Source organism: Natator depressus, chromosome 11, assembly GCF_965152275.1.
Source record: "Natator depressus isolate rNatDep1 chromosome 11, rNatDep2.hap1, whole genome shotgun sequence".
NCBI classification, from domain to species: Eukaryota; Metazoa; Chordata; order Testudines; family Cheloniidae; genus Natator; species Natator depressus.
The window spans coordinates 63,910,515-63,923,458 of record NC_134244.1 but is presented as its reverse complement, the minus strand read 5'-3'; the positions used below and the strand labels follow the sequence as shown (position 1 = coordinate 63,923,458).

The window sequence follows — 12,944 nt, the reverse complement described above, 5'->3', positions numbered from 1 at the left end:
TCATAACTGATGCAACAAGCCTAGGGGTGCCGGGACTATGAACTGCCAAACCTAGAGGTTCCCGGGCTCAGCCCTGACAAGCCCTGGCACAAATTAAGCACTGAGTGGAGACATACCCAGACTCACTCACACTCTCTCTCTGTCTGTTGCTCCCCATACTACAGAGGAGAACTAGCTCTGCTAATGTTAAAGTTAAGACCAGCTTTCTGTTTAATGCTTGACTTTTCTAACTGCTCTAAAATCCACACAGTTACTTGAAGCGCCTTGAAACGTTGTGTGCTTCATGTGGCCATGGGGTTTGGTCAGCAATCCACATCTGAGGCCATTTGATCAACTGGTTCTTGAGATACAGGCCCCCCCCCCAGATAAAACAGCCCTGAAGTTGAGACACTTTCTCAATGATTTTTTGTGAACAGACAGAGATCGGGGCTGAGGTCATTGCACCAGGATCTCAGAGGCTTGAGAGTGACCCCAACAGAGTACATGTCACCCACAAGCCCTTTGGGGGGAAATCAATTTACAACAATATTAGCCAGGTAGGTATGCTGCAAGGAGCTCAAAGGCTCCCAGATCAAAAAGACTGCACGATGCAGGAGCAGAGAGAGGCTAAGGGGTTGAAAGCTAGCTACCCCTCACAGGTCCTGGACAGTTCAACGCGGGACATTCTGGCAACCAAAGCTGAGTAATACCCAGGCACTGAGAGTTCCAATCCAAACCCTAGGCAGAAATCTGAAATAAAATGAGATATTTTGCTACCATCTGCCTCTCACAAAGGACATTTTTATTTTGGGGAAAATGTAGTCTGCACACAGCTGAATATTCAGAAGGTGCTAAAACTGTTTTCAAAAAGAAAATAAATCACATGTTCAAATGCTCGCTGGGATGGTGAGAATAAGGAGAAAGGGTCAGGGCATAGCAAAAAGAGGGGCAATTATGAGGAGGGAATCAATGAGGACAGGCAGGTAAAAAGAGGTCAGGGCTAAAAAGTGGAATGGAGGGACACTGGGAAGGGAGACATGGGGAGAACAAGGAGAAAAGGGATGGGGGGAGGGGTGTCATCAGCATTCCTCTCACATGGATGTGCTGGGATCTGGGGGGGGCTGCCCCTCTTGGTGGGTCCTAGCATCTCCCCTATCTTCCTGTGTGCACCACGTATGACAGATATGGCAATTTCCTGCAATATCCTTGAAGACTTTGTTTAGGTATTATTGTGGGTTGGGACAGTATGTAACCTCTCTAGGGGGCAGATGTGACAGATGGGAGACCAGGGAGTTCAAAAGACCAATACTGAAAACATGCCAGACAAGTATGGAATCTGGGGACAATGAATATTAAATGGATTTCCTGGGGAATCCCTAGGGAGAGGTTAATGCAAATTCCCCACCTTAGGTTATGCAAAAACCCAGCCTTCTGGTGCTATGCCCTGAGGAGAGGGTCAGTGTCTGCTCCTTACAGAAGGCCAAGATCAAAGGTCTGAGCTGTGTAAAGAAATAGCTAATCTGCCCCATCTCTGTTCTGGATCTAGACCGGATGAACTTGTAATAATGGGGAAAACCCAGTTCTCGGTTTTGGAGGGCTCAATCTGACCAGAGCCTAGGTAGGAGTTGGGGGTGACCTCTGGAAAGCGTTTTAGCATGTGTGTAGGTTCTTTTGTTGTTTTAATATGTTTTCTCTGTAGTGCTTTCACCTTACAAACAAACTTGCTTGCTGAGAAAAACCCGTGTGGTAACTTCTCACTGCAGGCAATACACTGGTCGTAGCCTTTGGAGAGAGAGCAGAGCACAGACACTGGCCTTTTAGGCAGTCTGGCTTGCTGGAGATATCTCAGGGTATGGCAGGGAGATTTGCAACTTTAAAATCCTCACTCAGGCAAAGACCCACATCTCACTCACTCCTGACTAGGAGGTCGTCCGGTCATGGCTCGTGCCCTTCCAGACTGTCAAGTTCGGAAGAACTCAAACTTTTGAAAACCAGGAAATACAGAACTAGGGTAAACACCCATGTGGTGATGCCCCAATTAAGCACTTAACACATACTCACACTCTGCCTTTGTCCTGCACTGAATAGGAGCTACCTACACATGCACTACGCCCAGCCCACTCCACAGAAGACATCACATCTAAGTTTTACAACTCCCTCAGCTACTTTTACAACCTTCTCACACTTATTCACAGGATATCAAACACTAACTTTCCACTTACCCATCATTAAACTCACATACCACATTCACTGCCTACCCACCTGCTGACAATCCCCAGGGCAAGACCACCCTGTGTCCAGCTAGTAACAAAGCCTCGACAACGCAGCAACAAAATGAGACACATGGGATCTCCCAAGGTACATACACTTCTTCCTTTGATCACCCACACAGGGATCAGGGAGAGGGGCTCATACCCCCACCCTAGAGGGCCACAGCCCCTCAGATCACTTCATATCACAATCCCAATCCCAACTCTTCCAAGCTGCTCCCACTTATTCCTCTACCATTCAATACACCTACACATAACAGTGCATGCAGCAGAAATGCATGCAGATAATTCCCAGTGGCTATCCCAGCCCCAGGGGGCAGGAGGGTGGGCAGAGTTAAGGTTACATGGGCATGTATCTTAACTCTGTATTTCCTGATTTCACAAGTTTGAGTTTTGCTGAACTTGACATTCTGGAAGGGCACAAGCTATCACCAGGCAACTTTAAGTCAAATAAGTCAAGTCAAATTGTCTCCAGAAAGAAGCCAGCATCTGTTTGCCTGGTAAATAAAATAATCTTTGGCAGGTTTTTGGAAGGAAGCACATTATTGAATGGCTATGATGAGTTCTCAAAGAGTGCTTTCATCTCATCCTCTTCTTCCACATCCTCTTCTTCCTCACCACAACTCTGATGTCCAGTCCCTTATGCTGCTGCTGCTCCTGCTCAGAGTAACTGGCCCCATACCAGTATCCTCATCACAGGTGAAAATTCTTCAGATGCCCTGACCTCATTTACACCCCCCAGTGATTGGACAAAAGCCTGGAACACATCTACTGTACCCCGTCCACCATTCCCTGGCTTCCTCCTTTGCCTAGTTAAAGGGCTCAGTTCTACAACCCCCACTGACTTCCATGTCTGAAATAGACCAATATGTCAGTACAGTAGATGGCTGTGGGCTGGCACTAGCAGAAGTGCCTTAGGGTGATCAATTTATGCGGGCGGTACCTGTATTTGGATTGCCCCCTGCTACATGCACAAGGCCTAAATGTGTCTTTTTAGCATATCCCCTTATCCCACTACTACCTCCCGTACATGCTGACAACCAGTAAAGGCAATCAAAAAACAACACAAGGCAGCCAGAGAGACTTGCTGAGCTGTTCCCCAGGCTGCAGTTACTAATTTGTTAGTGACTAGAACTATGGTGAATGAAAAGTAGTGGCAGAAAACTGGAGACCAGTTAAGTCTACAAACGCCCTTGGTAGAGAGACAGAACATTGTTGTATATGGGAGGAGACAAATTAATGTTAGATTATTGTGATATATTGTTTTTATCTTGGTAGTGCCTAAGGATTCTGACCAGGGTCCCATTGGACTAGCACTGTCCAAAGAATAAAAAGCCAATTCCTGCCCCAGTGAGTTCCCGATCTAGGACTCAGACCTATGTTAAACCCATTCAATTACGAATGTCAAGTCTGACATAACCCCACTGAGCCAAGGAAATTCAGAATTAGTGGGGGCTGAAAAATTCAGAACAAAACAATTTATTTGTCAAATGTCTTTGTTTTCTATTTGTGAGATGTCCACAAAGAAATGTCTTTTTTTATTATTATTCAAATGTTATTTGTAAATGTCTTCAGCCATTTATTCCTGATTTGTAAACTGTTAGCAAGCTGTTACTTAAATACTGTGGCACTGTTTCTATTCCTTGACCAGATGACTTCTATAATGAACCACCTACAGTGCTAATCTTGATTTCCTTATCTAACTGCAACAGTGACCATGGCAATCCAAGAGTCACACTGTTGTTGGTTAAAAGAAAAGGAGTACTTGTGGCACCTTAGAGACTAACAAATTTATTTGAGCATAATCTTTCGTGAGCTACATCCGATGAAGCGGTAGCTCACGAAAACTTATGCTCAAATAAATTTGCTAGGTGCCACAAGTACTCCTGTTCTTTTTGCGGATACAGACTAACACGGCTGCTCCTCTGAAACCTGTTGTTGGTTACTTACAGTTTGACGTTTGCTTTCAGGTAGTGTCATGACTGAGCATTAGAGCCAAACATTGACTTTTCATGATCATTTCCACTGGTAAAAATCCACTTGCAAGTAAGTGTGTGCAAAGCAAACAGAAAAGGAGCACGAACACAGTCCTAGTATATACATTTAAGATGCAAATGAGTATTTGCAAAAATGTTTGTTGTATTTGCCCAGCTTTCATTCCTAGATGTTGCAGGAAATATAGTTGTAGGATCCACTTCTGCAAGTCTTCTGTGGCTGTTGTTATTATTATTACTTATTGGTGTTAATCCAGTGCCTTGGGGCCACCATTCAAGGGAAAGGACCCCATTGTTCTAAGCATTGTAACCCCAGCAAAACCAAACAAACCAACTCTGCTGCAGCCAGTCTCAGGCCTAGACTCAGGCTCAAGCTGTAGCACTAAAAACAACCATGTCAATCTTCTGGCTTGGGCACCTCCCTTCCCAGGGTCCGGCGCTCCAGCCCGAGCTAGAACATCTACTTTTAGGCTCTGAGACTAGCTGGAATGGGTTTTTGGTGTTTTAGTTTGCAGTGCGCACATGCCCACAGAGTGAAAAGATAGTCCCTGTCCCAAAGAGCTTACAATATAAACTATGGAACTCTCATGGCGAACTTGCTGGATGAGAGTCATTGCATGGTAGAGAACACAAAGGCCCCCATTCTGCAATGAGTTTTGCGTGAGCAGACCACTGCGGCCACTGAAGAAGTGGGGTAAATGTTTGAGATCTCTCCAATATCCACGCGGGACCAGTTGTTATCTTCTCCAGGTGCCAGTCACATCCGCAACAATATCGAGCATCGTAGATTTTTGCTTTAACTTCCTCCATTTTAAATTGTGGTTATAGAAAGAAAGAAGGAAAATGAATGACTGTGTGAATGTGACACATTGTTTTGAGAGTGGAACAATTTGGAAAAATTTACCAAGGGTTGTGATGGATTCTTCATCACTGACAATTTTTAAATCAAATCTGGATTTAATTGGATTTCGGTATTTTTCTAAAAGATCTGCTCTAGGAATGATTTTGTGGACGTTCTATGGCCTGTGTTATATAGGAGGTCAGACTAGATGATCACAATGGTCCCTTCTGGCCTTAGAATCTATGAATCAGTAAGTCTAAAGCTCTTTTAGACATATGTTAATAAATAAATCCAGTATAATGTAACAGCGGTTCTGTGTTTTATCTTATATTCAGAGGATACAGTGTAACAGCTGCCTACTACAAATGCACGTTAACAGCATGTATTCCTAATTATGTCTCCATAACCAGCTGAATTTAAACACATTTTATTACTGTTAATAATAAAAATCACATATCTAGCATTACAAATTTACACTGCGCTTTACATTACAGCCATATGAAATCAATGGCAGCACTCTCTAACTTCCCTGAGAGCACAAGAAAGCCATGAGACTGTAAGCTCATTAGGGAAGGGAATATGCATGAATCTAAAACCTGATCCTGAGAGGTGTTAGCCACCTCCCGCCCCCGCCGAGGACCATGAGGGTGTGAATGAGGTCACATGAGGGTGTGCGGCACCTGGTGCAAGGCATGCAGCATCTTGCAGAGTCAGGCCTTGTGAGTAATGACATGTCTGCATGCTTAGCAGCCATGGTTTAACAACAGGTGCGATTTAAAATCAAAGTGGTGAAATCAGTGCAAAAGGTTGCGTGGACCCTCCTGAAATCAATATAAACCTGGCTTATAGAGAGTTGAATCGATTAGGAACAGGTTTAAGCTAAATAAAAATAAGCCATTCTTGAATGAAAAAAGGAGGGTCTGACAGAGTTTTGCAACTTGTTTGACTTGTGAGTAGACAAATCCTAAATCACGTTGCCCAACCCTAAACAATTTATAATCCAATAATTTAGTTCTCCTCTTAGTGAAGTGAAAGGAATATTGCCATTGATTTCAGGTAGAACAGATGAGGTGCTTTTGTCTTCATACACGTTCACAAGTAGAACCATAACCGTTTTCAAAGACGATTACCCATTTGTCTGTGGTAATAGTACATGGACAGGAAATATTTTGTAGTTCAAATTCCTTGATGTGACAGCGTGGCTCTGAGTGAAGTGAATCCAAGGGCAGAATTTGTCCCTTAACACACATGCCCATCAACAACTTTTCAAACCTTTTTAGTTCTGCCATTTTTCTCCCTAATGGCCATTCTCCAACATGGCTCCATCTTAAATCTCTCCATATCTGACAAACTTTTAAAACCCTACCAGACAAGAAAGGCTTCAAACCACATTTTAAACAAAATAAGGTCAACATTACTTTTTTTTCCATTCTGCTAATAAACAGCATAGAAATTACAACAAAACCCTATTACTATATTTGCTCATTCATAGAAAAATATAAAATACAATTGCAAGAGAGAGGTGATCATTAGTCAACATACAGCTTCCTTGTTCCCAAAACAAAATGTTAGGCCCCAGTTCTGCAAAAAGGACTTTTACATGTGCCTAACTTTACACACTGTGAATAGTCCCATTAAAGTCAATGGGCCAGCTCATGGGGCATAAAGACAAACACATGCATAAATCTGTGCAAATCCAGGTCCTAAACCACACACTATGGCCTGAGCCTGAGGTGGTGTGAACCAGCATAGCTCTGTTGTCTGCAACGGAGCAAGGCTCATTTACACCAGAGCAGGATCTGGCCAAATATTTTTGCACTGTAATGTCACCAGTGTAAAGACAGTTCTATTAGTAGAACCCCCTTTTGTATAAAAAAGGGTGTGCAAATCATTTTAAAATATCTGAAGTCTGATATAGGACCCAATCAGATTCCTTTTGCAGTCTAATGAGAACAGAATTGAAGCCAAGAGATATTTTTGCAAACTGCCTTCTTTTATTCCAGTATTTTGGAGAATGTCAATGATCATAAAAAGTTAGGAGATGGAAGACACTGACTAGAGGTGGATAAATGAGTAGCTTTGCCACATGTCTGGATTAAGGACTCTGAACCCTAACTAATGGCTCATCTCTGAATGAGCAAAATGGTCTAATATGACCATTAGCATGGGAGAGGACAGCAGAGACAGAATGATGTAAAACACCGTTGAGTACCCTAACTCTACATGAACTGCTGATCTGGTTTTCCAACTGTCGTCTCCAATATTTTCCTTAGTAGTTATGGGCCACTTCAAACCATTTTGTTCTGTACATGCAATTCCCAGTGATATTCCTCAGAGCTCTGCACAAAGGCTGAGGTAACATTTTCAAAAGTAAGTGACTTAGGAATCCATGGAATTTAAGCGCTTTTGAAAATTTTACCCTGTGGATAACATACAACCCTAGGATCTTTGCTCTCATCCTACATTCCTTTCCTTTCCCCCTAGTAGCTTCTGAACATTTCTTCATTGTGTAAGTGGCAAGTAGCTTCCTTAAATCTGACTCATTTTGTCTTATCCAATCAAGCAGCGTTTTAATATTTTCAAGCTGCCAGTATAAAAAAAAATTAATCTGATTCAACAATCACATGCACCTAGAAAGTCACCTCCTTGCAAGAACTGTGATGACTCAGAAAATGCTTTTGTGATTTAGAGTTGACTGTCGCCCAATGTTCTAAGATAAATTGCCCATGATTTCTCACGAGCGCTGCAACAATGTACGACCAAAATGGCACTGAAAATGCTGCACTGCACAACTATTTAGAGGTTTCTTTTGGAGATAAATAATCAAAAAACTGTCTTCTGATCATCAGAGGGACGGGCAGAAGTGGTTAGCTTTCATACCTGGCCTTTCGGAGAATGTTACAGGTTTTTAAATGATGAGTCAGCAGTATTCTTTGCTTGTTCCTGCCAGTGCAATCTCTTTTTGGCTTTCCCTGCTCCCACATACCAATCTAAGTATGATTGACACCCCCGTAAGTAAGCAGCAATACCCTGTACAACATGGGACTGGGGAACTGACTCACATTTATTCATCATGTCTACCTTAATCCTCACTCAGTACTGTAGGATCACCATGTAATTTACATCGAAAGCCAAGTCATTAACCAGTAGATTCCTGGGAAAATAAAATGTCCGCCTCACGTATTTGTGCTATCAATTAATTAATTAATTATTACTAGCACACCCATTTCTAAGGTCAATATACTATCTAGGCTCCCATTACTTTGGCATCTAGGTTCCTTAAGTAAACTTTGTACTTACAGTGTTCCCTCTGCCAGAGGATCTCAAAGTGTTTTTCAAACTTTAGGACTTCAGAGACAGCTCCCTGTGGAGGCAGACAAATGCTACCACCCACTTTTTATGGATGAGAAAAGTGCAGCACAGACACAAAGTGTTGTTTCAAAAGTGACAAGGAGCAGCCTGCAGCAGTTGAAGCCAGGTCTCCTGTCTACCAGGCCTGTGCCTTAATCACCTTTCTTCCTCTAGTTAATGGCGCCTAATGCTATGCAACAGATCTGGGTTTAGTTTCTGACCCAGTCTCACTTTGCATTTTGTAGCCAAGCTACTGAGGAAGTGTCACCAATGGGTTGTGTCTGATGACAGGTCCATCCCACCCATCGCACCAGGGCCTTGAGGACGGGAGGCGGGGGGTTGGATTCCACTGAGTACAGGAGGATTGATGCGGTTAGGGTACTAACCAAGATCTTGGGAAACTACAGTTCAAGTCCCTGCTCTGCCACAAACTTCCTGTGTGACCTTAGCCTCTCTGTGCCTCAGTTCCCCATCTGTACAATGGGGATAAGAGCACTGCCCTACCTAGGGGCGTTTTGATAACTACATTGAAGATTGTGAGGTGTTCACATACCAAGGCAATCGGGGCCTTATAAATGTCTACGACAGAAAGGTAAAAAGAAAAAAAAATCAGCACAGAGGGAACTATGTATGTTACTGCCACTAAAATAAAAGGAAATGGCCAAACTGCACACTTATGTTCAACATTCAGCTGTCCTAAAGAAGAGCGACTTGGCTTTAATCCGCTTTGGATATTTTTCACATGATTTAAGAAAAGACAATACGGATAGTGGTGGACTGTGCAATGAATTTGGCTGGGAAGCTGAATAAAAAATTGAGGTTCCTCCTGGAACAATTCTAAAGTAGAACCTCTGCTTACCAGCAATGTCGATTCTTTCGAAAAGGGGCACGGTAAGAATCTGCATTTTGCTTATATTATGATAAACCTCTTAATAAACAGTATTAAGACCTAGATGTCCATTTCTTCTCAGGAATTAAGACAGACACACCACTGGTGCAACTCCCAGTAATAGTTACACTAGGGATAAATGTGTATTTTTCAATGCCTTCAATGAATGTGGCCACACTGTCATCTGTTTAAATAAAGTCGATGCCAAAATATCACATAACTTTGGCTTCATGCCCAAGAGTTCAGAAAGTGTAATCTACCATGTAATTGCCTCTATACTCTTTGGCTTCTGTTCTTTATTCCTATCGTTCCACAAAACTCCCTTCTTTTTGCCATTTCTCCACTGTATCCACTGGTTTGCAACTTTAGTTAAATGCCTCCTGTCAACCTAGCACAAATCTAATACAGTAAGCAACCCAACTGTTGCTTTAAGACTATAACATTATTTTCAAATGATTATTTACAGCATAAATAATATGTAATAATTGATACAGCATACATAATGTATAGTATAGCAGCCTTTTACTTTTCTTTTCTGTAGACAGAAGGGACAATTTGCAGTAGGATTACCAAGGAGCTGGCTACAGCTACAGGGTTAAAATGAATTATAACTGCATAAATTGGAGGTATAAAAATATATATGTAGTTCATTTTTAAGTCATCTCTTCTCTGAAGTATAAACAAACAGATGAAACTTGAGTTTTTCTGTGCTCAGGAGATCACAAAAGGTTTGGTAAATGGCTGCACACTTCAATAAGAATTTCCATAAGAGAGGAAAAGCATTATAGCCAAAAGAATTGCATAATCCGAGATTTTGATTCACCATTCACTAATTGGTGAAAAACCATGCAAGTCAAACATGGTCTGTTAATGATGGCCTCACTTCTATTTCTTTATTTTTATCTTGGTGGAGAACATTCCTTTACAATTCTCCAGTACTGCAGCAAAACCTTGAATGCTGACATCAAGACTAGTAAGCAGCATTAGACCTTGAGGCACCATTTGGAAAGTGTTAATGAATTCAGATTGGTACCGCAGTTTGGCTTGTTGCCCTAGGATCATGGAAGTGAAATTACAAGGGTTGGAGGAGGGAGAGAAAAATGACTTGAGCTTAGCCCAAAACAAGTTGTTGAACATATGTTTTATGAATCAAAGAATTTTATACATATTGCTGGTCCATGCCTTTTGGCCATAACGAGTCCTCATGTTAATGAATATCAGGGAGGAAATATTATTAACGCCATCTATGCAAAACATAACAAAACATTTCCTTTGAAGAAATCTGAAAAACAGCAGAAATCCCCCTAAAGACAGAAGAAATATGATGGTCTATAGAACAGGGAGAGATGTAGAAGAATGTATATACGTATAGTATAAAATATCCATTATAGGCAAGATTCTGGTCAGAAAATAATTATCGAGAATGTCAGATGGCCTGATGACAGCCTGAAAAACATACTCGTTTTAGTTCAGAAATAGCATCTATCAATCAATTTCGATTGTACGGGAAGTCCGATTTCATTATCATCATGATAAATGAAAATATTAAACCAAAATTCACAGGGAAGCCCGTCAGCAGTTGCTGTTAGCTGAGAGCAAAGATCCAGAAGTGCCATTGGGTTTACATGTTTTCTGACTCATCCCAATATCTGACAACTGGAAACAGCACTGGACATCTCAGGAGACTGGGCTTTTTCACAAAGTTTCTGTTATTCCTGCTTTCACCCAGGCTGGAAATACCACAAGAATTCCCTTTCCTGCAGAATTTTCTTTTTAGTGTGTGCGCGTGGGGGGGAGATTGGGGGGCTTCTGATATCCCCACAAGACACCATGAAATAGAATAATGAAGACATCTTTGCAAGTGTGGGCCTTAACCCTGCAAACACTTATACACCTGCTTAACTCTAAGCACATGAGTAATCCCATAGAGGTTAAGCAGGTGTGTAAGTATTTGTAGGATTAGAGGCTTAATTTTTAAAAGAAGTTGAATTTTTCTGAATTCTACATTGATTCAGGGTTTGGTTCAGCTTCATTTTTTGGAGCAAAGATTTGGATCCTTTCTTATTTCAGTCATTCAATTAGCACTGATATTGGCATAACCAGTCTCTTAACAGCTAAAAGGACAATGAACTTTGTGTAAAGATTACATGAATGAAATCCCATTACTTCTAGGAGGCTACTGTAGGTTTGTGATGAGATATAACTGCAGAAGTTAAGCAAAATGAACAAAGTGCTTCTGAATTTTGTTTGATTGTTGGAGTTCTCCAAAACATCTGTTTTTTTTTTGTTTTTTTTTTTTAAAAAGAAAGGTATTCATATAGACTTAAAGGAGGCTGATCAATCTCATGACAACGGAGTGGATGCCCATTGGGAGGTTTGGCTTGAAAGATACTGGGAGAAGTATGGCATGTAAGGGGTTAATGAGTGATGATCACACACATTATCTCCACTGAAAAAGGAGACACACAGGCAGTTTTGAAAAAACTTCCAAGTGACTTAGGACCATGAGTTCCATTGAAAAATCAATGCGATTTGTGTTCCTAAAACACTTAGATCCTTTCAAAAATCCCACACAGTTTGCAAGGTCCTCATTCTGAGGGCCCTATTACAAAAGAGCTCCTTTCTCCAGTGACTTCTCCAGCAGGCCTCTATGCTATGCCGATAGTCTCAAAAGATTAAACAACAGAAACAAAAAAGAGAAGGAGAATATATATTTTCTCATTTATGTTTCAGCAACAAAACATTCATAAATAGCAGATTCTGCTGCTTTTGTAGCAACACATAGCAAGAGGCCTCTTCTGTGCTGAATGACGTATCTAATAAACACGGGGAATGTGCTCCTCCAGTGTTGCCCCATAGACCCGGTACATTAAAATTCCATGCACCAAAACCGAAGCTGTATTGAGGCACGTGTATTTTCTGGCAGCAAGGTGGGGGTTAAAAGCAATTCCCCCCACCCAGTATTAAGCCATCTCTATGCTTCCAGGTCTGAGTTCTGCGATAGATCTTACCTGGCTAAAGCAAACCAATGAATTTAACCCCATTCTTAGTATGAGATGTAGCTTTCAGTTACACTAAAACCCATATTAAAAAGACCCCCTTTTTAACGCTATTAACTCTCAATGTGGATGGAGGATTTTGTACAGCTTTCACAGGGGTTCCAAATCCATGTAAGCAGGTAAACAGCCGTTAGTATTCACCTCTCTGGTGGCCACTGAGGCTGAAATGACTGACCTGATGAGGTAGTCACCACAGATCAAACAGTCTAAGCTTATATGTACATATTAAAAGTAACTTTTACAGTCTGCACTGAGATCAGCTTTAATGCCCAAGTAAAGCTGTAACGTAGCACAGTATGACAGAGTGAAAAAGCACATACGTTTCTAGAAGATTGTATCAGTATTAACTCCACACTCCTATCTGTTTATAAATATATTAAAATATAACGTGCCTTACCTTTTTGATCTGTGGAATAAGCAGACCCCAATCAGTGCGCCTCGTCAGAGACAACAGGCTGGAGAATCTGTTAAAATAAGCCAAAAAAAGGAGTGATAATATTTTATTTTTGATGAAACAAAGTATTTTCTTCAGCTAACGGGGAAAAAAAACTAATTGTTTTT

The 12,944-nt window shown here is 41.5% G+C and overlaps 1 protein-coding gene across 35 annotated transcripts in view; it reads right to left on the bottom strand.

Annotated features, from left to right (window-relative positions):
* Positions 1-12,944, bottom strand: part of MAP2 (microtubule associated protein 2) — a 340,979-nt gene that overhangs the window by 178,888 nt on the left and 149,147 nt on the right. For all 35 annotated transcript variants that reach the window (XM_074968034.1, XM_074968048.1, XM_074968045.1 and 32 more), the window contains one exon: positions 12,781-12,847. The gene's annotated coding sequence lies outside the window, so the exon portion shown is untranslated. The remainder of the gene's footprint in view (positions 1-12,780; positions 12,848-12,944) is intronic.